Here is a 27382-nt window from a genome sequence, read left to right on the forward strand (position 1 = left end):
CTTCATGGTGGTCTATAGATCACCTAAATCTTTAGTCTCTGAGGTCCTTTATTACAAACGCAGAATCGTGGCCTGAACACAGATCTCCAGAATGTGTTTCTAGGTTGGAATCCATCAAATATTCACTCTTGATGATTCTTAGGCAGTTTATCCTTGGGCAGGATTTTGATGATGAGTGTTTTACCTCTATCTGAGGGGTGCTTTTCAGTTTAGTGCAATAGTTACAGAGTTAATGATTTTACATATACGATGTTAATGTAATTTCTGAATATAGTTCTTTGGCAGGAATGATTGCAACATACAGTTCTGTGTGGAAAAAATTGTTGCTATTGAAGGGAAGACTTACATAATATCACAGTTAATTTTTGTGCCAGGCACTACCCTACTACCTTTATCTATATTAACTAAATTAACCCTCAAAACTACCATAATAGACTCCTTGATTTTCACATGCGGACATTGAGGCGTAGAAAGAGTAAGAAACTTGCTCATGGTCATGGCAGAGCAGTGCTTTAAACGGAGGTGGTTTGTCTACACAATCTAATACAAAGTACAGCACTGTGTTATAAAAAAGTATGGCACTTCCATTAAGGGTCTAGGACTGTGGTTTACACACTTTGTTATGTCACCAAGCCCTCTGGAACTCTAATGCAGGCTGTGGACATGCTCCCCAGAGAAGTGCAGAGATGCAAAGGTAGGCATAATTTCGCCTGCAATTTTAAGTGGCTCGGATCCCTTAGAGACCATCCACAGACCAAGTCCATAGATCCCAGTTTATAAATGTGTGCCGCTGGGAACAAAGTGCCTACTTTGGTACAGCCTTATAACACATAAAAGTTTTCTCATTTGGGGCGCCTGGGTGGCGCAGTCGGTTAAGCGTCCGACTTCAGCCAGGTCACGATCTCGCGGTCCGTGAGTTCGAGCCCCGCGTCAGGCTCTGGGCTGATGGCTCAGAGCCTGGAGCCTGTTACCGATTCTGTGTCTCCCTCTCTCTCTGCCCCTCCCCCGTTCATGCTCTGTCTCTCTCTGTCGCAAAAATAAATAAATGTTGAAAAAAAAAAGTTTTCTCATTTATTTCTTTCTGAATTTCAGATTCGGTGCTATATTTACCTAACCATTCTAAACCTATACACTGACATATATTGGGGAAATTATATATGTCCTAAAATATCATCTCTGTAGAATGGAAGGAACCAATTAGAAGTAAACTGGAGACAAAGGGATTTTTTTTTCTTCAAATCCAGAAAACCAAAGAAAGACCTATTTGTCCTCCTCCCCCCCTCTAAATTCTGTTGTCTCATTCTCTTCCACCTCCATTACAGTCTCTCAATTGCATTGCCATGGTCTTGCCACAGTTTGTTGGCAACAAACCCACCCATTTGTGTTCCACCAGCTGGCTGTACCATTTACAAAATTATCAAAGCACGTTCTCTGCTTCTGTTTTTAGAAAGGATTCCTGTGCAGTGATGGAGTGTAGGAACTGTGGTCTCCATCATAGCTCGAGTGCCTGAGACCAGATTCCCCTTTTGCTCCTTAATAACCATGTGACCTTGGACAAGCTCCTTAGGTTCTTATTGGTCTCCTTAGTTTTAAAATGGGTATTATTACAATACTTTCTATTTATGGATGTTGAGAGAATTAAATAAATAATATTTTAAATGCTTAAAATAGTTCCTAGCACCGAGGAAGGCACAGGAGATATTTCTTTCTTTTCTTTCTTTATTTTTTCTCCCTCCTCTCCTCCCCATTCTGGTAAGCTGATAACCATGGTTTTTAATCTCTTCAATCTTGAAAAGAATGACAAGAGGCAAGTCAAATGGAACTAGAAATACATTGGTTTTGTATTCTCCAGGCTGGGAACATTTGATTGTATATACCATTATGAAGGTTGTTTGAAAATTAGCATCTTGGTCTGTACTTTAACAATTTCTTACCTATTGTATCTCATTGCCTCAGTTAAGGCTTCCAAATTAATACCTTATAATATATGTAGAGCTTGCTTATTAAATCTTAATACAATTCTCTATTTATCATTAAGGAGTAGATGGAGCAATCATGGTATATTATGTTCCTCATTCCAGTTAATGCCATATCAAGATTGTAGTATATGCAGATATTTCTGTGACAGTTTTTAATGCTTTCATGTTACCCAGTATATGTATTTTGATAACCATTTGCATCTAATTGCAAGCCTCACTTCAGGGTTCCTTTCCTGAGAATACCACTGACTTTTAAGAGAAAATCTAAATAACATAAAAGGAACAATCTCTTTGGAGATACTAAAAATAGAACATCTCTGGTAATGCTAACTACAATAATTTTTATTTGCTCTTATATTTTTTCTTTAATTACTTTGGAAAAATGAATACACAAATTAAAGCAACGTCTAATAAGCAAAATGCTTCTTTTCCTTAATTTTTATATGTATCATTTTACATATACGACTGAGAAAGAAAAATCTTGCCAATTAGAGTATGACATACTAATCATTATAAGACTCAATGTCCCAGATGTTAAAGCGTAAAAAAAAGTACGGTTGATAAATTGATAAAATGTATTTTTTAACAATGAATAACTAATGACAATTCCCAGATCATTTTCATGAGTTGTCTTAGTGGAAATCTTGCAAATTCCAAAGTACATTAAATATATTTTTTTAATTTTTTTTTTAAACAATTATTTATTTTTGAGACAGAGAGAGACAGAGCATGAACGGGGGAGGGGCAGGGAGAGAGGGAGACACAGAATCGGAAGCGGGCTCCAGGCTCTGAGCCATCAGCCCAGAGCCCGACGCGGGGCTCGAACTCACGGATCGTGAGATCGTGACCTGAGCTGAAGTCGGACGCTCAACCGGCTGAGCCACCCAGGCGCCCCAAATATATTTTTAAATGTTGGAAAATAAACACACGTGTATCATTGTCTTATTAAATTATTTGATTTTTTCGTAAATAATATCATTTAATGTCTTACATTTACTATTCCAGTGTCATAGATAGTAATTCCATTGCTCTAAGAAAATGCCCTCTCCTTTGTTTATTCAACCTGTCCATCTTCCTGAACTGGTAACCACTGGTTTACTTATTGTAACTATAGTGTCACAATAAGTGACACAATAAGTAAGGCATTTCAGAATGCCTTATACAGTAAAACACTGGATTGAGAGTAACTTGTTCTGTGAGTGTTCCACAAGACAAGGAAACATTTCCAGTAAATTATACTTGATAAATGAGCATTGTCTTCTCATATGATGCCAAACGTCACATGATCACAACTGAGCCGATAGTTCTTGAAATTTGCTTTGATAGAAAAGTACTTTGGATTACAGGCATGTTTCCAGAATGAACTATGCTCACAAACCAAGACTTTACTGTAATTGGAATCATTTTCTTCTTTTCAGACAGGATCCTTTTCACTTAGCAGTATGTGTTTGCAACTTATCCATAAGATTTTGTGCTTTGATAGTTCTTTTTAAAATTCTTATCAAGTAACAGTCCGTCATATAGGTATACCACAGTTTATCCATTCACCTATGAGCGACATTTTGGTTTCTTCTAGTGTTTGGCTATTATGAATACAGCTTCTGTAAACATTTGCATGCAGGTTTATGTATGTGCAGAAGTTTCTAAATTACTCGAGTAATTTCCTAAGAGTAGTATTACTGTATTATATAGTGAGGCTATACTTTAGTTTGTAAGAAACTGCAAAACTGTCTTCCAAAATGGCTGTTGTATTTTGCATTCCCAGCAGCAAGGAATGAGGGTTCCTGTTGTTCCATAGCCTCATAAGTATTTGGAATTGTCGTTGTATTCCTTAAATTTAGCCGTTCAAATAGGTATCTTGCAGCATATCAGTGTGGTTTTAATTTGTAGTTTCCCAATTAAAAAAAAAATTGAGTATCTTTTCATATTACTGCTTTCCACTTGTATATCTTCTTTGTTGTGGTATCTCTTCAGAACATTTGCATTTAAAAAATTGGCTATTTCTTATTTCAATTTTGAAGAGTTCTTGATAAATTTTAGATACAAATTCTTTACTAGATATGATTTTTGAAAATACCTTCTCCTAGTCTTTGACTTATTGATTCCTACTTTTGCTAGTATCATTTCAAGAGCCATATTTTAAAGTTTTTCATTAATTCCAGTGCTTCAAATTATTGTCCATTGGTTATGCTACTCTTGCATCAAGGAAACTCACAAAGTCAAGGTCATATTTTCTTCATTAAGTTCCACATTTTCTAAATTCAGTTTTATACTTCTGCCTTTTTTGATACATTCTGAACTAACTTTTGTGTAAGTTCTATTTCTAGGTGCATTTTTTCCTTATGGACATTTAATTACTCAGACTGTTGAAAAGTCTATCATTGCTTGATTAAATTACCCATACTACTTTATGAAACATCAGTTGACTATATTTTATGGGTTGTTTTTTTTTTTTTGGTGCTTTTTATTCTGTTCATTTTTTTCTCTTTTCCAATGTCACATTATCTTAATAACAGTAGCTTATAATAATTCTTGAAATTTTATATATGAGTATTCCAGATTTGTTCTTCCTGCTTAGTATTTGTTGGCTTTATGAGGTGTCTTTGCATCAAGGTTGAGTCTATAGATCAAGTTAAGAGAATTGATACCTTAATAATATTGAGTCTTCAATTCCATAACTATGTAATAAATCTCCATTTATTTAGATCTTCTTTGAGGTTTTTATCAGTATTTTATAGTTTCTGCATACAATTCCTGTATATATTTTGTTAAATTTATTATAATAAAGGAGTTCAGTGTTGGAGTACTGTTATAAATGGTTTTTTAAAAAAATTTATTTATCTGATTTTAATTTCAGTATAGTTAACAGTATAGTGTTAGACTGGTCAGTTGCTTTTTTGTAGATTTTTGTTATAAAGCTGAGTATGTTCCCTTTTATTCCTGCTTTGCTGAGAGATGTTTACATGATTAAGATTTTTATACTTTATGAAATGTTTTTTTCTGCATAAATTGCTATGATCATACTATTTTTTGCTTAGCCTTTGATGAACTAAAGATTACATTAATAGTGTATTACATTGATGGATTTTCACATATTGAACTGGCTCTGTGTACTTGGAATGAATCTCCCTTGGTCATGGTGTATAATTTTTGTACATTATCGGAGTTGATATTCTGAGATTTCATTGAATGAATTCATGTTTTTCTGTGTTCATGAGATATATTGATATGCCTTATAAGTTCTTTTTCTCTATTTTTTCTTCCTTATAAGGTTTTTTGTTTTTAATATGGTTTTAGTATTAGGATACTACTGACTACAGAATAAGTTAGGAAGTGCTTTCTCTAATTCTATTGACTAAAATGATTGTTGAAAATTGGCTTCATTTTTCCCCCCCTTAAATTATTTAATTGAAATGAGTTTCCCTAATAGCTGTAAGACTCTTGAGTTTATTTGTCTTCATGTGGCTTGTAGTAGTTTGTATATTTCACTAAATTATTTCATTTATCTAAATTATCAAATGTGTGGGCATAAGTTTATTGTTTGTTGTATTCCTATGTTGTTCTTTTTAATCCCATTATATATGTACTGTTGACTTTTATTTTGACATTTTGTAATTTGTGTTTTCTTATTCCTTGTTTAATCTAGCTAGAGAATTATCAATTACCGTGATCTTTTCAAAGAACCACATTATACTTTTGTTGATTTCCTCTATTGATTTCCCGTTTTCAATTTTATTAATTACTGCTGATTTCAAAATATTTGTTTATTTTCTTCTGCCTCCATTAGGCTTACATTAGTCTTCTTTCTCTGGTTTCCTAAGCTGAAAGTTTTAGCTCTTTCTATATTTTAACATATACATTAAATGCTATATTTTTCCCTCTAAAAACTGCTTTTTACTGAATTTGGTACATTTTTGATGAGTTCTATTTTCACTTTTATTTAGTTAAGAATATTTAAACTTTTTTTTCACATTTCTTTTACCTGTATATTGTTAAGGATTGTGTTTTTACAAATATTTGAAGGTTTTTCAGGTGGGTTTCTAGTGTTGATTTCTAGTTTGATTTTATTGTGATCTAAGAATATTTATTGTTTGATTTACATTATTTTCAAATTTCTTTAAGTGTGGCTATGGCCCTGAATGTGGTCTATTTTTGTGTGTATATTATGCAAATTTGAGAATAATTTGTATTTTGTGGATTGAGTATTTTTAGAATATTCCATTAGATATGTTGATTGATAGCATAATTCAGGCCAATTATATCTTTCCTGATTTTCTGTGTCTTCAATTTATGAATCACAGTGAATTATTAACGTTTACCCTAGATATTTTGATGTTTTGTCCTCAGATACATGTATGTGTAGGATCACGAGATCTTAGAAAGTCAACTTTGCTATTTGGTAGTACCTTTCTTTACCACTAATAATTTTCCCTGTTCTGATGTCTGTTTTGTCTAAGATAAATTAGCGCAACTTTTTTTTTTATTAGCACTACCATAGTATATCTCAATCAATCACTTTATATCTTACCAGTTTCTTTATATTTAGAGGGTTTTTTATAGATAACTTATAGTTGTGTCCTTTTATTTTTATTTTGATTAGTTCTGCCTTATAATAGCTGTATTTAAATCTTTCACATTTAAAGTGAATATTAATATATTTTGGTTGGCATCAACCATTTTTGTATTTGTTTTCTATTCATTCCGGTCCACTTCTTTTTCTGCCTTCTCATATTTTAATTAAGCTTTTTATTTATGATTCCATTTATGTCCTTATTATTTCAGTTACACTTCCTTTAAAAACTGTGAGTGGTTGCCTAGAGTTGACAATATATGTTTTTAGCTCATCTGTGTTAACCTACAAATAGCATTGCTCCACCTCACCTGCAGTTATAATAGAGTATTTCCAATTCCTCCCTCCTGTCCCTTATGACATTGCTGTCTTTCATTACACTTATCAATATATTATATTGAAATATAATAAAAATGTATAATCATATAATGTCAATATATAATATATAATTGTATTGATATATCGTGTATCGTATTGTATTGATATATAATTGATGTAATAATATATCAATATAATACATCAATGTATCAATAAATACATTTCAATACATAATTATATTGATATATAATATAATATGTTGTATGTTTTATACATACTATGTAATATAATATTGTACTATATATAGCTATAGAATATATAGCTATAATTACATAATTAAGTAAACAGTTGTATTTTAGATTTATTAAGAATAAGCAAGTTTTGGGGCACCTGGGTGGCGCAGTCGGTTAAGCGTCCGACTTCAGCCAGGTCACGATCTCGCGGTCCATGAGTTCGAGCCCCGCATCAGGCTTTGGGCTGATGGCTCAGAGCCTGGAACCTGTTTCCGGTTCTGTGTCTCCCTCTCTCTCTGCCCCTCCCCCGTTCATGCTCTGTCTCTCTCTGTCCCAAAAATAAATAAACGTTGAAAAAAAAATTAAAAAAAAAAAAAAGAATAAGCAAGTTTTATTTTACCTTAATATTTCTTCTTTGACACTCTTCCCTTTTTTATATAGATCCAGGTTACTGAACTATATAATTTTCTTTCCATCTAAATTTAAAAATAAAAAAAAAAAAAGGTCAGCTGGTGATGAATTCTGTTTTTGTCTTAAAACATCTTATATTTCATCTTCACTTTGAAAGATAATTCCATTGGATATAGAATTTTAGGTCTTTTTCCACACTTTAAATATTTCACTGTTTATTACTTATTTTGTTTCAGATGAGTAGTCCATTGTATTTCTTATTCCTTTTCTCTACATGTAAAATGTGTATTTCCTGTGTCTTCCTCTGAGATTTTACCATTGATTTGGTTTTCTATATTTTGAATATATATGCCTAGGTATAACAGGCTTTTGTTTGTTTGATTGTTTCAATTTTCTTGATGTTCTCTGACCTTCTAATAGCTGTTATTTGGTGTGTTACTAATTTTGGAGTGTCGTTACATATTATTCATTCAAATATTTCTTCTCCATTCTCTCTGTCTCATTCCTCTGTTATCTTAATTAGTCGTATCTTACATCTTTTTAAATTGTCCCACAGTTCTTTGATGAGTTTTGTTGTCTTGTTTTTTTTTTCTCTTCTAGGTTTTGTTTTTTGTTTTTTTGGTTTTTGTGGGTTTTTTTTGTTTTTTTTTTTTTTTGCATTTCAGTTTGAGAAGTTACTATTGACATATCTGAAGCTCAGAAATTCTGTGCTTAGTGTACATATCTACTCATAAATTGTTGAAAGTCATTTTTCATTTTTTGATTTTTTAAAAATTTCTAACATTGTCTTTTGACTCTTTTGTAGAATTTTTATCTTTCTGTTTATATTAACCATCTATTCTTAGAGTTCTTAACATATTAATCCTACTTACTTAAAATTCTCCAGCATGTAACTCCAGCCTCTGTGTCATATAAGAATCTGGTTCTAATATTTGCTTTGTATCTTTCCACTGTGTTTTTTCTTGCCTTTTTGTGTTCCTGGTAATTTTTTTGTTGAAAGCTGGACATGAGGTATTGGGTACTAGTAACTGCATAAATAGGCCTCTACTGTGAGGATTTCTGTGTGTTTGATGAGGAGTTTGGCTTTTTTGATGATTGCTGTAGCTATGCTGCAGACTATGAGTCTGGAGTTCTCTCTTGGTCAGCAAGAGAGCAGATGCAGAATTTAATACGAGAGGCTAATATCTGAGAGGAGCCAAGAGCCCCAAACAGGGGTTTCCTCACCATATTATTGAGCTCACAAGATATGCCCCACACAGTGGATATGAAGAAAACACAAGATATTACCCACATGGTGAACGTGAAGAAAACAAGGTCTTACACTGTTAACATGGAGAAAACAATCGGACAGTAGAAACAATCAGACACATTAACTTGCGTATGTCGGAAGCAAAGTGTCTGGGGGGGCAAATGGAGTTTGTGATCAAAGTACAATAGTACATTGGCATCAGATGGAAAGTAATTTCCTGCAGGTGATATAACAAGTTACTTGTGGTCCCATTACAACATCTTGCTAGCTAACCTTGGGCACTTATGTCCTGTGGTGGCAGCTTTCCATCCTAAGCCTTTTTCTAACCCATCTACATGAGTAGAACCTATTTCCCCACATACTATAGATGCCAGAGACTTTGGGCTTCCCTGTATATTTTTCCACAGACAGTCTGAGTCTTGAAGTTCCTTTACCTACATCCATATATCCACTATTAGTGTGTTGAGATCTTGCAGGTGTGGAATGGAGGGGGAACATTCTAAAATCTTAAGACCAGGGGCGCCTGGGTGGCGCAGTCGGTTAAGCGTCCGACTTCAGCCAGGTCACGATCTCGCGGTCCGTGAGTTCGAGCCCCGCGTCGGGCTCTGGGCTGATGGCTCAGAGCCTGGAGCCTGTTTCAGATTCTGTGTCTCCCTCTCTCTCTGCCCCTCCCCCGTTCATGCTCTGTCTCTCTCTGTCCCAAAAATAAATAAACGTTGAAAAAAAAAAATTTAAAAAAAAAATAAAAAAAAAATAAAATCTTAAGACCAAATCTCATTTTGTGGACCTATTTTTTTGACTTCTGAACTTCACAAATGTTTCTTCTTATATAGTTTGCCTCTTTCCCCCTTTAGTAAGACAAGACTATAGAACGGTAGATCTGGAGGAATACCTTTCACCCAACTTGAATAATGCTCTGGGAAAATATTTTTTCCCTGGATAGTAGGTCTTTGTTAATGGAGATGGCCCTAGACATATTCACAAAGATTACTCTCCCCGTCCACTTGCCAAGCCATGAGATCTTGCTCCGGTCTTCACTGTAAGAAACAGGTGGAAATCCTCGAGGTAAAACCCATGAAAGTTTGGGGACTGTTGGGACTGCATTCCCCAGAGATTACTCATGCTCATGCAAGACTGCATTCAGCCTGCAGCAATTAAGTAAATTACTGCATAGTGTTCTTAACTAGATTGTGGGTTTGGCAATTACTGATCCAGGTAAGCAGATCTTGGCTGTAATTCCTCTGGATTTTTTTCTCCTCTCTGGATTTCAAGGTTGTGCTTTGCCCTGCAAGCCCAGTTCTCTGATTGGGCCAGGAAAAATTAGAGACTTTTCAGTTTGTCCAGATTTTTCTTGTCGCAAAGATAGTGACAAATTCCAAGTCACAGAACTGAAACCAAAAGTCCTGAATTTTGGGCTATAGTGCCGAAAAGGATAAAAAGGAATTAGCATTTATCCCTTGTATATATGCAACACATGCCAGAAACTGGTTATTTTCTGACCCTCAGCTTTTGCTCACATGTAAAATAAAATATCTGGTTGCCTGGCCAAGTAATAACAGTGTTTACATCTAGTGACATTATGCAAAATAGTATGATTTGCTTGACAAATACTGCCAGAAAACTGTTGCGACTTCTTTACCCTGTCAGTAACCTCGAAGGTATGTATCAAGTCTCTTTATGGTATTGTACATTCTCTTAGGATTGGGAATAATAGATTGCCAATACAAAAATAAACCCCACAATTTTATAGGTATTACTGACTCATTTGAACTTTTCCTTATGTGTACTTGTATAAAATGAGCTTTGCATGTTGATTTGTTAGCAAATGTAGATTCATCCCTTTGAATATTTATGTTCATTATATGGATTTATGTCATTAATTTCTATTGTTTTTGTTACTATTCCCTTTACCATTTTCTAAAATTTTAATTTTTTTAAAATTTATTTTTGAGACAGAGAGACACAGAGCATGAGCAGGGGAGGAACAGAGAGCGAGGGAGACACAGAATCTGAAGCAGGCTCCAGGCTCTGAGCTGTCAGCACAGAGCCCGACATGGGGCTCGAACTCACAGACCGTGAGATCATGACCTGAGCTGAAGTCAGACACTTAACCGACTGATCCACTCAGGTGCCCCATCCCTTTACCATTTTCTAATTTAGTACATAAAACTGCGAACAATTGAAGCATTTGTGTATTTGGGACACAAAGTACAATGCAATAGATAACATTTAACAAAAGTAAGGAATAGCCTGACAAACATGGGAAAATACAGTAGCAAGTTTCTTGTGATTGTAAATGTATGTTTTTTGAGTACTATCTTCAGTGTTATGATTAACTTTGCTTTTCAGATTACTGACATGAACACATTCTTCAATAGTTTTCATTTTCCTTTTTAATGGCAAAATAACCTGAAGAAAACCTGATGGATAACTAGAAATCATCAGAAATAAGTATGCTTTGCTTTAATTGGAGTTAAGTAATGTCTTCATACAAACTCCTATAAATATTAAAATTCCCACAGGTATGCTAAAGAGATATGTTGGAAATATTTGAACTTTTATTTCTAAGGCAGCATAGTACAATAAAAACAAGTCACATATTTAGATAGATAACAGATGTACTTATATACATATACACTGAACAGAGGTAAGTTGGTCTTCAAGTTAAAACCTCTTTTTACCACAGTTTAGAAAAATAATTATAGTAAAATTGAAGAATAATTATACTAAAATTGCTTAAGTCTTTACCCCGGGAAATATATAAGGTGAAACACTAAGAAGTAACCTTTTTTTAGTAAATACCTGTGTATTTAGTCATATGCGTTAATAAAAATTAATATTACCACCATTTTGGTGGCGGCAACAAATGTACTCTTTGGTTCAGTAATGATTTTGCAGGTAAAAATAGAGATTTTTCAATATTGTTCTTATCTACTTTTTAGTCATTTATTGGTTACAAAATTTGATTTTCCAAAACCTTGACCTTGTTGGTAATAGATACTGAGGAGATTTGAGGTCATGTAGTTAGTTTTGAACGTATTACACACCCATCTGTTTCTCCATCTGGCGGCAGACACAGAAGTGTTATGTACATTCTTCTCACCAATACCCCAATTGTTAGCTTCCTGCTGATAGCCTTAGTGTAAGCTTCATTGGGTAATTATTTCAGGCAGAAAACAACCAACCCACATGTTCAAGAATAATCACTAGTTCAATTAACTAACCAGAAGCAGCTGATATTTTAGTGTCCACGAGTAGAAATGATTTCAATTTCAGCAGCCCTTCCATGAAAATATTTAGATAGCAGATGTGCTATTTAGTACCTTCAGAGTGTAGAAAATAAAAATAAACATGACATATATAACAAATAAGTTGATAGTAAATGACAAGTAGTTCTTTAAAACCTATTATTTCTCTTTAGGCTTTTAGTTTTAAAGTAATGTAAATGCACACACACACACAAATACTATTACGATATGTTCATCAACAAGATTTTTTAAGTCTGCATTAAAAAAAACTTGAGGTCTCTGATCAGGTTAGTATCAACATATATAATCTACTTTTATAATGTCTATTATAATAGAAATCTAAAACATCTTGTGTATTTATATTATTGGATTTAAATATAAAATTATTTTTACAAACATGGTCTAATTAATATACATATTTAAGTACTTAATTCTTTTTTTTGTTTTTTACAGAGAGAGAGTATGGGCGAAGGGATGGAGGAGAGGTGGGGGAGAGAGAGAGAGAGAGAGAGGGAGAGAGAGAGAGAGAGAGGAAGGATATATCTCAACCAGCCTCCAAGCTCAGTGTAGAGCCTGATGTAGGGCTCAGTCTCAGGACCGTTGTATCACCACCTGTGCCAAAATCAAGAGTTGGGCCCTTAATCAGCTGAGCCACCCAGCGCCCTGAGTATTTATTTCCTAATGTATTTTATGAAATATGGTTTATTTTGAAAATCCTAATCATTTTTTCATTAAAATATGTATTTCTAAATAGAGAATCAATGCTGTTAATGTGCTGAACTTTTTGTTTTAAAGAGTACGTGTTCTTTTCCTTAATAACCTTCTCAGGAGTTCACATAGTAGGTATATGTTTAAGTTTTTATTTACATTCCAGTTAACATACAGGGTAATAGTTTCACGTGTACACTATAGTGATTCAGCACTTCCGTAGCTCAACCAGTGCTCAGCACAAGTGCAACCTTAATCCCCTCCCCCGGTTTCCCCCATCCTCCCACCCACCTCCCCTCTGGTAACCATCAGTTCTCTGTAGTTAAGCGTCTCTTTCTTTTCAACGTTTTTTTTTTTTTTTTTTTTTTATTTATTTTTGGGACAGAGAGAGACAGAGCATGAACGGGGGAGGGGCAGAGAGAGAGGGAGACACAGAATCGGAAACAGGCTCCAGGCTCTGAGCCATCAGCCCAGAGCCCGACGCGGGGCTCGAACCCACAGAGCGCGAGATCGTGACCTGGCTGAAGTCGGACGCTTAACCGACTGCGCCACCCAGGCGCCCCAAGCGTCTCTTTCTTGATTTGCCTCTCTTTTCCCCTCACATTCATTTGTTTTGTTTCTTAAATGTCACGAGTGAAATCATATGGTATTTGTCTTGCTCTGACTGACTGACTTTGCCTAGCATGATACTCTCTGCTCCATCCATGTCATTGTGAATGGAAAGATTTCCTTCTTTTTTATGGATGCATAATATCCTACTATATATATATATATATATATATATATATATATATATATGCCACTTCTTTATCCTTTCATCAGTTGGCGAATACTTGGGATGTTTCCATAATTTGGCTCTTGTAGATAATGCGGTGAAAACATCGGGGTGCATGTATCCCTTTGAATTAGTATTTTTGTATTCTTTGGATAAATACCTAGTAATGCAATTACTGGATCCTAGGGTGGTTCTGTTTTTCACTTTTTGAGAACCCTCCATAGTATATCTATTTTTGAAGCTATATCAATTAGTTTAAAGTGTTTACAAAAAAAAACAATTATAGTGAATGAGTGGTGTTATAGTGAAGTACTGAAAGTTGGAGCATCTTAATGCCTCCTAAAATATTAATTTATCATTACACATACACAAAGACACACTATTGCAAATGCATACTTTCTATTACCCATTACATTCCCCACTGGCAATTACGTAAAATAATTAATAATTAATATTTAATTAATTTACACAAACCATATTATACAAAGAAACTGGTAGCTGGTGTAATATTATAGTAAGGTTATATTGTAGCCTTCCATGTAAGATGAGAAAGCCAAGTCTATAGTTGACAATGTACAACAAGAGTACCTTGAACTCCAAATGCTCATCAGTATGTGTTCAGAATAAATTAGGGAAATTAAGAAAATTAACAAGCAAAATTAATTCCAAGTAATCGTTACAATAATGTAATGATAAATTTTAGGTGATAAAAGTAATATATACATATAATAAAAAAACATGACAGCAATGAAAATACAAAGAAAAAATAAGTCATTATCTCAAAATACTATATATCTTCTATCTGTAATATAAATACCAATTGTCTGTTTTAATCTTTTAACCCCTTATTTCATTTAATCTTAATTTTGAGTATTTTCATCTTAATGAATCTCACAAATGATTTTCAGGAACTACTTATAATCTCAGTATTATTTTCTCTCAATTATTTTTAAATGTCTTTGTTTTAAATACATAATTCATAACTATTATCTTACTGATATAAATAATACTAAATGCACTTTCTGAATATCTTTTATAAATTCCTTGGGACAGATGTAAATGTAAGTTTACCTGTTCAAATGGTCTCTAATTTTTCATATAGTTCTTGTTGCCCCACTGCCAAGTATGTGTGAAAAATTACTGTGACCGTCAACACCATCTTCATTGCTGTATCCGTATGTCTTTTTCACAAAATAGTCTGTGGATTGTTTTTTGGATTTATATGGCAATGTAAACATTTTTAAGTCTCTTGGAGCACCTGTGTCGCTCAGTTGGTTAAGCATTCAACTCTTGGTTTTGGTTTAGGTCATGATCTCAGCATCCTGAGATTGAGCCTCATGTTTGGCTCCCACTCTGGGCATGGAGTCTGCTTAACATTCTCTCCCTCTCTTTTCCTCTGTCCCTGCCCCACTCATGCCCTCACTCTCTAAATAAATAAATAAATAAATAAATAAATAAATAAATAAATAAAATAGAAATAATAAAAATGGTTTAAACTTTTCCTTGGAATTTAGGAAAAAAATATTTAAAACATCTTAGAGATAACTGAAATATAATTATGCATAAGATTAAAAATAATAAATCCAGTGTTAAGTATCTTTGCCTAAAATGTTTTAAAAATTAAAAAAATAAAATTTTTCTAAGTGAAATTAACAATCGCCAATCTTAAACCACCAAGAATTAAAGAAAACAGAAGGCAACAATTTGAATGAAGCTTTACAATAATGAGAAAGGATATAAATCTGTAAACATAGATATGTAAAGAGATTAAGAAAATATATGCATGACACTTTGTTAATTACTCTGATCATGTAGAAAAAGCAAATGTTTCTAGGAAAATAACAATTTATAAATTTGACTCATTTTAAATGGAAAAATCTGAATAGACAAAATATTAATATAGTATTTTGTTTATAGTTTTAAAAGTTAATTTTGGGTTTGTGGACTTAATTAAAGCCGAAATGAAATCCCCATTCTATGACCTGCTCTGTGTAAAGCTTTGATCAAGTAAATTTGGTTCTCTGACCCTCAGTTTTCTCATCTATGAAGTGGGGACCATAATGCCTATTTTATAAAATTGTTCTGAAAAACAACTGAGGTGAATATCTAACAAGCATGATGCCTTATAAAGTGACACCATGTTGTGGTGTGATACATCTATGGGTCTGTTTCACAGAATGGTTAGATACTTTGGTGATGAGTACAATGAAAATTCAAAAGATATTGAGCATTTTTTCATGTGCTTATTGACAATTTCTAATCTTCTTTGGAGAAATGTCTATTTATATCCTTTGCCCATTTTTTTTTAATTGGGCTGTATTCTTTTATTATTGACTTATCATTGTTATTCATCTATTCTAGAAAGAAATTCCTTATTAGGTATATGATTTTCAAATAATTTATCCCATTATAAATATTGTCTTTTTGCTTTCTAGATTATGTGCTTTGAAGAACCAAGGTTTAACACTGATAAATTCCGACGTTTTTTGTGTCATAGTTAAGTATTCTATACCAAACCCCAGGTCACAACGTTTACCTGCATGTTTTCCACCAAGAATATTACCGTTTAAGTCCTATATTTAGGTTTAATCCATTTAGAGTTAATTTTTATATGTGGCATGAGGTGAAAGGGCAACTTCATTCTTTTGTATGTGGCCCTTCAGTTTTCCAGGACCATTTGTTGAAATGACTATTCTTTCCCCATTGGATAGTCTTGGCCCTGATGTTAAAATTCAACTGATCATAGATGCTGGTTGTACTTCTGGATTCTCAGGTGTATTCCATTAATTAATATGTCTATCCTTATGCCTGTACCACACTGTCTTGTTTCCTATTTTGCAGTAAGTTTCAAAATTGGGACATCGTAAATCCTTCTATTTTGTTACTCTTCAGGATATTTTTGGCTCCTGGCACCCACACAATTCCATGTGAATTTTAGATTCAGTTTTTCAATTTCTACAGTCAGCTGAGAATCTGACAGGGATAGAATCTGGAGATAAGTTTGGCCAGCAGTGCTATTAAAAGATTTTAAATTATCCAGTGCATAAATATGTGATTTTAAAAAAAATTATTTAGATCTTTAATTTCTTCAACAGTGTTTTGTAGTTTTTAGAGTTTAGGTTATAAACTCTAGGTAAAATTCATCCCTAAGAACTTTGTTCTTTTTTCATGCTACTCTACATGGATTTTTTTCAAATTTTATTTTTGGATTATTCATTAAAAATGTAGAAATACAATTAAGTTTTAGGTATTGATCTTTTATTTTGCATCCTCAATGACCTCTTTCATCAGTTCTATGTTTTTAGTCAGGTTTTTAAGATTTTTATGTATAGATCATGTCACCCACAGATAGAAATAGTTTTAAATTTAGCTTTCCAGCCTAGATCCCTTTTATTTATTTGTCTTTCCTAATTGCCATGGATAGAACTTCCAGTACGATGCTTACTCGAATAGTAAGAGCAGACATTCTTTTCTTAGTCTCAGTTTTAGAGGTAAAGCATCTAGTCTTTAACTATTTCATATGATGTTAGCTGTGAATCTTTTGTAGATGCTCTTATCAGGTAGAGGAAGTTTCTTTCTAAAAACGGTTTGATTTTACCAAATGCTTTTTCTGTAGTTCTTGAAATGATTATATGATTTTTTTTTTTATTCTCTTGAAATGATGTATTGTGTTAACAGATTTTGGGGATTTTGACAAACTGCATTCTTTGAAAGTCCCACTTGGTCATGGTGTAGAATTATTTTTATATATTGCCAGATTTATTTTGCTCATGTTTCATTGAGGTATTTTGCAACTATATTTATGAGTCTACAGTTTTCTTGTGATTTTAACAAAAGGTTTAGGGAAAAGACGGATTTACATAACAGTGGTAAAATCATCAAAATTTTAAAAACGAGAAAGAGAAAGTAGTCCCTGTGCCAGAGTGCAAGCATTATACGCACCTTGTCTACTGATACAGTAATTGATTTTGTTAGTTTTGTCTCCCAAAGAACCATTTGAATCACAAAGTGAAGGACAGATAATTGTTTTCCAGTTAGTTCTATTCTTAAAATTGTCATGTGATATTCTTCCTTGCAGACCCACAGTGACTGAATGTAAGATTCACTCTGCTGGAATTCCATAAATGTTTACTGTAGAATAATATAGCCTAGAACTGTTTGTATTTCCCACTTATTCTGACTTTAATAAGGACTACACTTTATTTAAATTAAAATCTTATTTCTGCAAAATTCTAAATATTAACTTTTTAGGCAGCATAAATGAATTTAATGACATAAATAGTAAAAAGAAACAGAGGCTTGAGAAAAATAACACAAACCAAGTATTAGCATTAAAATGATACTTGTCTATACTAAACTATAAAATCTTTTGTCGCGAATCTATCTTTGTGGATCCCTGGAGAGTCCTCTGACTAGCTGTGTCGTCCTGACCCCTGCTGTATACAATTTAATTAAAACATTGCTAACATGATGCAATTGAAATTTGCCCTCCAGTCATAATAATGTAGGAAATTTTTCCCACATGTAGTAAAGCCTCAAAACTAATAAAGATATTTGGAAAAATATATATAATAGAATTTCACGTGGAATTATGTGAAATGGTAAGAAAAAATTCCTGATGCTAAATAAGAAAAGCCAAAATAAGAAAAATATGAATATTAATCATCAATAAAGACAACAGGGGATAAACTAAGAAATATTAAAAAAAAAGCAACTCCAAACACATTGTAATATATTGGTGTTAAAAAGTAAACAAGGGGCACCTGGGTGACTCAGTCGGGTAAGCGTCTGGCTTCGGCTCAGGTCATGATCTCACAGTTTGTGGGTTCGAGCCCCATGTCCGGCTCTGTGCTGAGAGCTCAGAGCCTGGAGTCTGCTTTGGATTCTGTGTCTCCCTCTCTCTCTGCTCCTCCCCTGTTCGCGCTCTGTCTCTCTCTCAAAAATAAATAAAAACATTTAAAAAAAAAAGTGCACAAGGATCCAAAATTCTGTATTGCTGTGAGATTTTTAAAAAATGCAAACCTGAACTGAAATAAATAGCAATCAGAGTAAGAAAACATGGGACATGTATTTTAAAGGTATTTTCATAACAATAACAAAGATTAATTAATTGCTTATGAGATGTTAGATATATATAGTCAATTGTTCTATATCATTATTTTGTAAAATTATCCCAGCAACTCAGTGAAGTATATAGTGTTGTCCCTATTTTATCAACAAGGGAAGTTACCAGGGCTTACTAAGAATCACTAAGTTCACATACAGTAAACAGAAACCCCACAATTCAGTTACAGACCTGACTCCAATGCCTTCACTCTTAAATACCACAGAAAATGCCTCCTATTACAAGGCACTATACTGGTCACCATATTTTTTAGGAAGGGAGATTTCAGATTTTAGGAAATAGATACAGGGAAGCACAAATCTATTGTCTGAATCTTTTGCAATACTTTTTTTAAAATGTTTATTTATTTATTTTAAGTGCACGTGAGTGGAGGAGAGGCAGAGAGAGAGAGAGAGCACGAGAGAGAATCCCAAGCAGTCTCTGCACTGATGCTGGACTCAATCTCAGGACCTGTGAGATCATGGCCTGAGCAGAAATTAAGAGTCACAGGCTTAACTGACTGAGGCACCCAGGTGCCCCTGTTTTGTAATAATTAGTTCTTACAGTGTATTTATCAATCATCTTTTAAAAAAAAAATGCTTATTTATTTTGAGAGAAAGCACAAGCAGGCGAGTGGGGGGAGCAGACAGAGAATCTGAAGCAGGCTTTAGGCTTTGAGCTGTGAGCACAGAGCCTGACAATGGGCTTGAACTCACCAACTGTGAAATCATGACCTGAGCCAAAGTCAGGCGCTTAACCAGCTGAGCCACCAGGGTGCCCCTATCAATGACTTTGAGAAAAAATAAGTTATCAGAAAACGAAGGAAATTAGTACAGGAAACCGTGACCAACTCAAAATTTTAAGGCTCTGGAAAAATTCAGAAAAGGAACAAGTATCAAAGCATAATCAACGATGGACATAATACAGGATGCATATCCTAATCATATTTCCAAAGTAAACCACAAGTTCAGAGACTTTCAGTATTTCAACACAAATAATTTTTTTTTTAATTTTTTTTCAACATTTATTTATTTTTGGGACAGAGAGAGGCAGAGCATGAACGGGGGAGGGGCAGAGAGAGAGGGAGACACAGAATCGGAAACAGGCTCCAGGCTCCGAGCCATCAGCCCAAAGCCTGACGCGGGGCTTGAACTCATGGACCGCGAGACCACGAGATCGTGACCTGGCTGAACTCGGACGCTTAACCGACTGCGCCACCCAGGCGCCCCAACAACACAAATAATTTTTAACCTATACATCAAAAAATACACAATGCACAGAGAAATGAGCAAACAACACATTGCTTTCCATCTTTAATAAGACTGATTGGTGGAGGAGAAAGATGAGGTCAGACTTGTAGGATGCAGTGGAAACACACGATAAAATATAAAAGAATACCCATATGCTGTAAATGAGTGCAAATTCCCTCATAAATGAGAATATCGAAGGATAGTAAAGGAACTTGCAAGTTTTGTTGAGCTGTATCGGGGGTGCTGATGAATACTGGAGAACAGAACTAGCTACAATGGATTCTATATAAACAAATATAGGTCAGCGTTCTAAAAATTAGAAGAAATTAATGTAAAACATATATTCAGGTGCTTGCTAATTATGCTAGATAAAGATTCCAAGATATGATTTCAAATATCATTTGAAAATTTCAAATATTTCAAATATTTGATGATAACTGTTATATTGTAACTGACTTAAGCATAGGAAGTCATTCAGGTTATATTCCCAATTTATTTTCTGTTGTCAGGTTACCTACCATTCCTCATGCGTAAGCCTTCAAGAATCAATTATTTTTCATAAATGCAGTCCCGTACATCATCAGTCCCTTTTCAGAACCCGCAGGCCAAATCTCCTTTGCTGAAGACTTGTTCTCCCCGAGAATTCTGCTACCTCTGCAGCTTTCTGAAATGAAGACCACGCATTCCATCATATTCCGTATTCCGTAGCAGTTGCTTTCTCCTAAATCCTCACAGCCACTTTCAAAAGATTTCTCACCCATTTTCACAATCTGTTAACTAAAAGTCCACTAAATATCTGTGAATCTGACACCTTTGAGCTCCATCCCGATTTTAGATTTTAAACTGAGGAACTTCAATATTTATATAGGTGATCCTTAACATTACAATTTCCTGAACTGATCATCTCTAGCAGTTTTGATATCTACTTCATTTCAACCATCTACCCTTTGTCCACATTTGCATGGTTAAAATCCGGCACTAAAAATGTCTAATAACGTATGGTAACATCCTATCCTTCCAAATATATCATGTCTTTACCCACATGACTTACTCTATCCAAACTCATGTCAATTTACATTTGGCTATAAATTCTCATCCTTGTTTATCAACCCTTCCATACTTCATATTTCCTTTATTATTTAACAGATTCTGAGATGCATTGTTTTAATAACCCCCTTGTCTGCATGAATTTAAATGGAGATTTTAATGTATTTAGTAATATTATGCATACATATTTAGGAATGCCTAAGGAAGTTTGACCAATAACTTCCTCCTTATAGGATTTGCATTTGGTAAATAAATAACATTTTATTATTACTAATGTGAGTGTTAGGTACCCTAACAGAAATTGTGATGATTAAACTAAGTAAGGAAATCAATTTAATACATAAGACATAAATGGGATGTCCTTCTTCTCTAAATATAGATGATAGTATCTTATCACCTTATGCTCTGTTCAGGAATCTAATACAATTACCCTTGTTTTCAAGCATGATTAAGAAAGGACAGAGAGACAACAGGACTGAGTCTTGTCTAAGAAGCAGACACTAGGTCAGTTTACTCAAGAACTTAACGAAAGAGGAAAGAAAGGGAGAATTCACCATGTGCTTCTGTCTTTTAACAGCGGTCCCTCCTACTAGCAAAATCAATGTGATTGTTTCAAATCAAATTAGGTACTCGTTTGTCTTGGGTATTGGGAAAGATAGCTAGAAAATGGGGGGTTCAGAAAAACAGCAAAAGAAATTTAATGGAGATGCAAAGAAATTTCTCATTCTTCCATTTACTGGAAATCACCCTGACTCATTTTTTTATCCTAGTTTCTGTGTAAACATCACACATGGATAGATATAACCAAACCTTCTTCCGTGTTTCACCCAGCTGCTGAAATACTTGAACCAAGACTGGTTTGATTGATTTGAATACACTCAGTGCCTATCCAAAACCCTTGAGGCCAGTGTTTGTTGGTACTGAGAATAGGTTGTATTTTTAGAAGTGTAATGTGATATGTTATTATTATTAGTCTGATTTTACATGGTAATACAAAGTATAGTTGGTGCAAAGCAAAGAACACAGAAGTTTTTCAACTATATTTTTTGATCATTCATTTTACATGAAATCCATAGGTAGCTATGGGTTAACTGGGGGTGATTCTGCATGTTTTGTTTTCTGTTTTGTTTTATTTGAGGATCTAGGCTGAAAGAATGTCCCCTATCTTTTTTTTCCTTCCATTTCTTTCTTTCTTCTTTCTTTCTTTCTTTCTTTCTTTTTCTTTCTTTCTTTTTTTTTTTTTTTTTTTTTTGAGACTGGGCACTATCTAATCCATACTGTTGTCTTGCTTAAAATGGAAGGGCAGGGGAAAGAGTAAAAGGGAAAGTGGAAAGCAAACTTGTATTTGAATGTAAAGTTTCTATTCCGAGATGGATTTAGCTTACCTGCTCACATCCTATTAGCTGAACAAGTGATGTGGCCAGGCCCTACATCAAGGGGACACTGTAGAATAAGCATTTGCAAATGATAATGCAGGTTACTACATTTTCTATATTATGAAGTGTTTCCTTTAGGGAGAGGGCAGAACTATGTAAACAGATTCATACTATGTCTTATACAATAGAAATCTTCATCTTATGAAGCATAAGAAGAAACATAAATAAAGATGACATTAGGTCCGTTGAGGTCAGGTTTTCTGCCAGAAGTATGTCAAATATTTGAACTGAGACTGATATTTAAACTTTTGGTATTCTGAGATTTTGGATTTCACAATTTCAGATATGGAATTGTGAAATATTTTAACATGATAAAGGCATAGAAATCTATTGAGTAACTTTGTCCATTCTTTTACATTCAACCTTTCTCTAGCCTTGTATGTAAAGTGTCTTTCTTATAGAAAAGTGATGCTTATCATTTAATATTCAATATGATTGTCTTTGTCTTTGTAATGGAGAATTTTAATCTATTATATGTAATATAATTACAGATATGTTGGTTCAGTTAACTAGCTTACTATTTGCTTTCTGTAACTAGTCACACTTGTTATATTGTCCTTCTCTCTGCACTTGTTTTCAACAGGTGTGCCTTTTAGGAGAATGGGGTATTTAGTTTGCTGGCTATTTGTCTTCCTTTTTGAACTTGAAGATAAATGTATTTCATCAGTCCTGGAAAATTCTCACCATTCTCTTCAAATATGGCTTCTGCCCCATTCTTTCCTTTCCTTTCTTGAATCTCAGACCCTTTTACTATGATGTGTATACTTTGTTTGTGTGTTCATGAGATCGTCCTTTCTGGATTATCCTCGATTTTCTGTTTCTGTACTTCTACCTGGACATTTTCTTCAGCCCTATCTTCCCTATTACTAATTTCCTTTCAGTAACATATATTAATGATCTTATTTCTTTTTAAAATTATTTTTATTTGAGAGAGATAGTGCGTGCACTAGCAGGGGAGAGGGGCAGAGGAGAGAGAGAGAGAGAGAGAGAGAGAGAGAGAGAGAATGAATCCTAATAAGCAGCCTCCATGCTCAGCACAAAGTCTGATGCCGGACTCAAGGCCATGATCCTGGGATCATGACCTAAGTGGAAATCAAGAGTCACATGCTCAACTGACTGAGCTACCCAAGAGCACCAATAATCCTATTTCTTAATGAATTTTTTTTCTCCAAGTGAAGTAAGGCAGTCTGCATAAACATGTGATTTTATGTAAATATAATGCGTGTGCTAATACTACATGACATTTTTTTTCATTTTGTAGCCAACATTTAGTTTTATGTGTATTATGTGTGTTTTCTCTGCCTTCTGTCCGGGACCCAGTAATGCATCTTCATCCCAGTTTACTGGTTCCCATATTCATTTAGTGTCCAGTGCTTTTCTTAAAGGAAATTTCTGCCTCTACTCCCATGCCTGCTCACCTACTTCCACACCAGTTTGGGGTACCAGCTACTACATGCCTGTAAAGTGGTGGATGCAGGCAGCTAGCTGTACCACTGCCTCCTGCACCACCATCACCGTGCTGTGGGATGCCAGGGCTCTTTTATAGCTGGCCTCCTGTGCGAACCCGATGTAAGACAGCAATATCTGAGGACAGGATGTTGCCTAACTTATAATGTAGCAGCAGTGATTTATTTCATAGGGTTTTCTCAGATTCAATAAGCCAACGTTTATAAAAGCAGCAGAACAGTGCCTAGACCACAGGAAGCACTCCTTAAATGTTATTTGTTGGAACTACTTTTTCATAGTTAATAATTATTAGGCAGGAATTTTTGCAAGATCATTCATGAATTCAATGCTCAACACCTAATGTAAAGTTAAAAATAGTAACTGCTAAGAAAATATTAACTGCTATGTTATTATGCTATGTAAATTACTATGTATAAAAATTAATCTGTGATAAATGATAATACTTTAGAGTCAGATAGACATTAGTTTTCTCTAGCCAGAAACACTTTCATGAATTAATTTGTATAGTTTAATTTTTAATATTACCTACAAATACAATCTTAATAAATGCCTTCTTAATAAGATCACCTTAAATATCACATGTAAAACCTATAATACAGTGCAGGTATAGACTAGGTACTCAGTGGCTATTTCCTTTCCTAGAGTGATACTAGTTCTGCAACTTTATTCTTCTAAAACATAAACTGCCACAGTGTGTGTGTGTGTGTGTGTGTGTGTGTGTGTGCGCGCGCGCGCGCGCAAAGATGTTCATTGATAGAAACGTATGGTAGACAGTGATGGATGCAGAAATAGTGTGATTCTAAATCTGATAGAGTAGTGCTTATCAAAGGCCACTTTGTTGATATAAAATACATATTCGGGCTTCTACATTCTCTGTTTACTTCTTGCCTCTTTGAAATCTGTCTTTTAAGATCATTAAACATATAAGGCATATTCAGTGGAGTAGTTTGTTTTCTTCAGAGACAGTTTAAATATTATTTGATCTTCTTAAATTTTAAAATTCTGAATAGAGACATTCTAATTGCCACATTTTTCATCATTTCCAAAGCATACTGTGCTATGTGATACCACTTCCCGAAACCCATCTGTTGTAAAATATTGTTCCCTCAACCTCTTGTTTCTAAGCACTCATGAAAAGAGATAACTACATCTTCTTCTGATACAGGTAGTTAGATGAAAAAGTAGATCAGTTGTGAAAGAGACATGAAATATCTCTGGTGAGTCAACAAAATACATGCTGTTGATTCAACATGCATAAAATCATGATCTTTCTTCTTCCATAAATTTTCTTTGCAGTCCCACTACTAGTATGAGGTAGGCTAGCCCCTTTTTTTTTTGTATTGTCTTTGGTTCATATTATTTGTAATTGCATTAAAGTAATGTACTGCCTAAGGATGTATTGTATTAATGTATTGTGTCACTTGTAAATTTTCCAAACTTAAAATGGTGATGCTTAAAATTGTCATGGAAAATGATGCATGTTTTTTCAATAAGAAGAATAAGGAGACTTCATTTTAGTCACACTCAATATTCATAGGACATACTACTTCACTTCGATTATGAATCAAAACAAAATACCAAGTATAACTATCACTATTAGTTTTGATCAAGTAACTAATTAGTTGACAGGACAGCTATATGAATTATACTTTGGAGTAATGAATATTCAATACATTTTTAACTTGGTTTTAATTTTGCTTTCAAATCAGTAAATGTTTTCTGATACGTCCAATGGAAATTATGTTATACAAACTGGTTTCATTTTATTCTTATAATGGAATTGCTATTATCGTATTTGTATTTATTATCACAACAGGTATTTAAAAGCCTATTTGATCGATTAAAATTTTGAAAGGTCAAAATGATTTAAGAAGGGTGTGTGTGTGTAATACAGATATATAAATACAAGAAAAACTAATATTCAAAGCACAGAACTTAATCGGCAAAATTATTTAATACATGAATTGTGCTTGAGCACAGCATTTATTTTTTAAAATATTCATCATGATTAAAGCAATTGATAATTGCAAATATGTTAAAGAGTTAATGTCTGTCTGCATAGACTGGGGATAATTACCACAAAGTCAGGGAAAACAGAAACATTTCATTTAAGAAAGCCTTCTCAGAAAATAAGTGAGTATAAAATAAATAGAGTTAATATTTTTGTTCCTTTTTTCCCCTACTTCAAACTCTGGCATGTATCTTTAATTATGACATATGAATATCACAGGTAAAAAACCACACATGTAAAGTTGAGATTTATTTTAAAATGTAGTGTGTTAAAAAATGATTTGTGGCAGCTAATGGTATTTATACTAGTAAATACTGTGAATAAGGGTGGGAGAGATGGAGTGTACACATAGTCTCACTAAGATGTGCTCATGCACATTTAAAAGCATTCCAGTGTATTTATCAAGTATTTGAGCCATCATAAGGGATAAAGATGTTGAATTAACTCCCAGAAGTCACCAGAGTCCATTTTGGTTTATACCTGGAGGGTCGTTTGCTCACATTCAGTTGATACGTTACGTTGCACCATGTCTACCTTTCTTGCTAGCCTGATAATTATGCTCAGATGACAAGCTGAATTCATAAGGATTATATAGTTGTTACAGAAAAAAAATGTGGCTGTTTTCTTATTCAAAAAAAAAAAATAAAGTATTATTTAGACACACTGGAAATTACATGTGTAAACAGCAGAGTGGAATTTAAGTCATTCCAAGCAAAGTTTTAAAGTGAGTGAATTTTTCATTTGGGGATTAATTTACTTGCCAAACATTGCATGCTGATACACTGGCATATTCTGATGCAGTAATCTATTCATTGAATTATTATCACTGTGCTTCAAAGATAGAAAGGTATGATTCTTCTTATATATGCTCAGAATGAAGTGAGTTTACAAAACATAGTTCGTGGAAAGGGTCTGTCTTAATTTTTCATGGAGCAGAAGTTCGTTTTCCACTCTCCTGTTTCTGAAATCATGTAAATTTCTGTCAGTTACTATGTGTACAAAAAATATGTTACATTTTGGAATTATGGGAAATGAGTATCTTTTTCAAACATTGTAAAGTAAATATTACAAACTGGCAGTGTTTAAGCAGTCCCAGACAATACATATATGAAGAAATATTCTGATTCTGAAACTACAAGGTAAACCAGAAAATTTTTTTCAAGTTTTTATTTAAATTCCATTTAACATACAGTGCCATATTAGTGGCAGTTATAGAGTTCAGTGATTCATCACTCATATACAGTACCCAGTGCTCATCACAAGCGCCCTCGTTAATATCCATTAGGTATTGAACCCATCCCCCCATCCATTTTCCCCTCTGGAAACCTTCAGTTTGATTTTTATAGTTAAGAGTGGCAAACCGGAAGCAGAACATTTCTTTTTGAGGAAAGATATTGAAGATCCTAGTTGAACTTCTTTGTCAGGCCAACAAAACAAAACAACAAGAACCAAGAAAACAAAACCTAAAATGGTCTAAAATTAATTAACTTTTAATATATGACAGAATGATTAACGGTTGGCTTTGTGAAGCAAAGCGTTCTCTAATCATGATTTAACTGCTTCTAGGACTTAAGAT

The sequence above is a fragment of the Puma concolor genome, chromosome B1 (genome assembly GCF_028749965.1).
Source record: "Puma concolor isolate L17-30 chromosome B1, mPumCon1.1.hap2, whole genome shotgun sequence".
NCBI classification, from domain to species: Eukaryota; Metazoa; Chordata; class Mammalia; order Carnivora; family Felidae; genus Puma; species Puma concolor.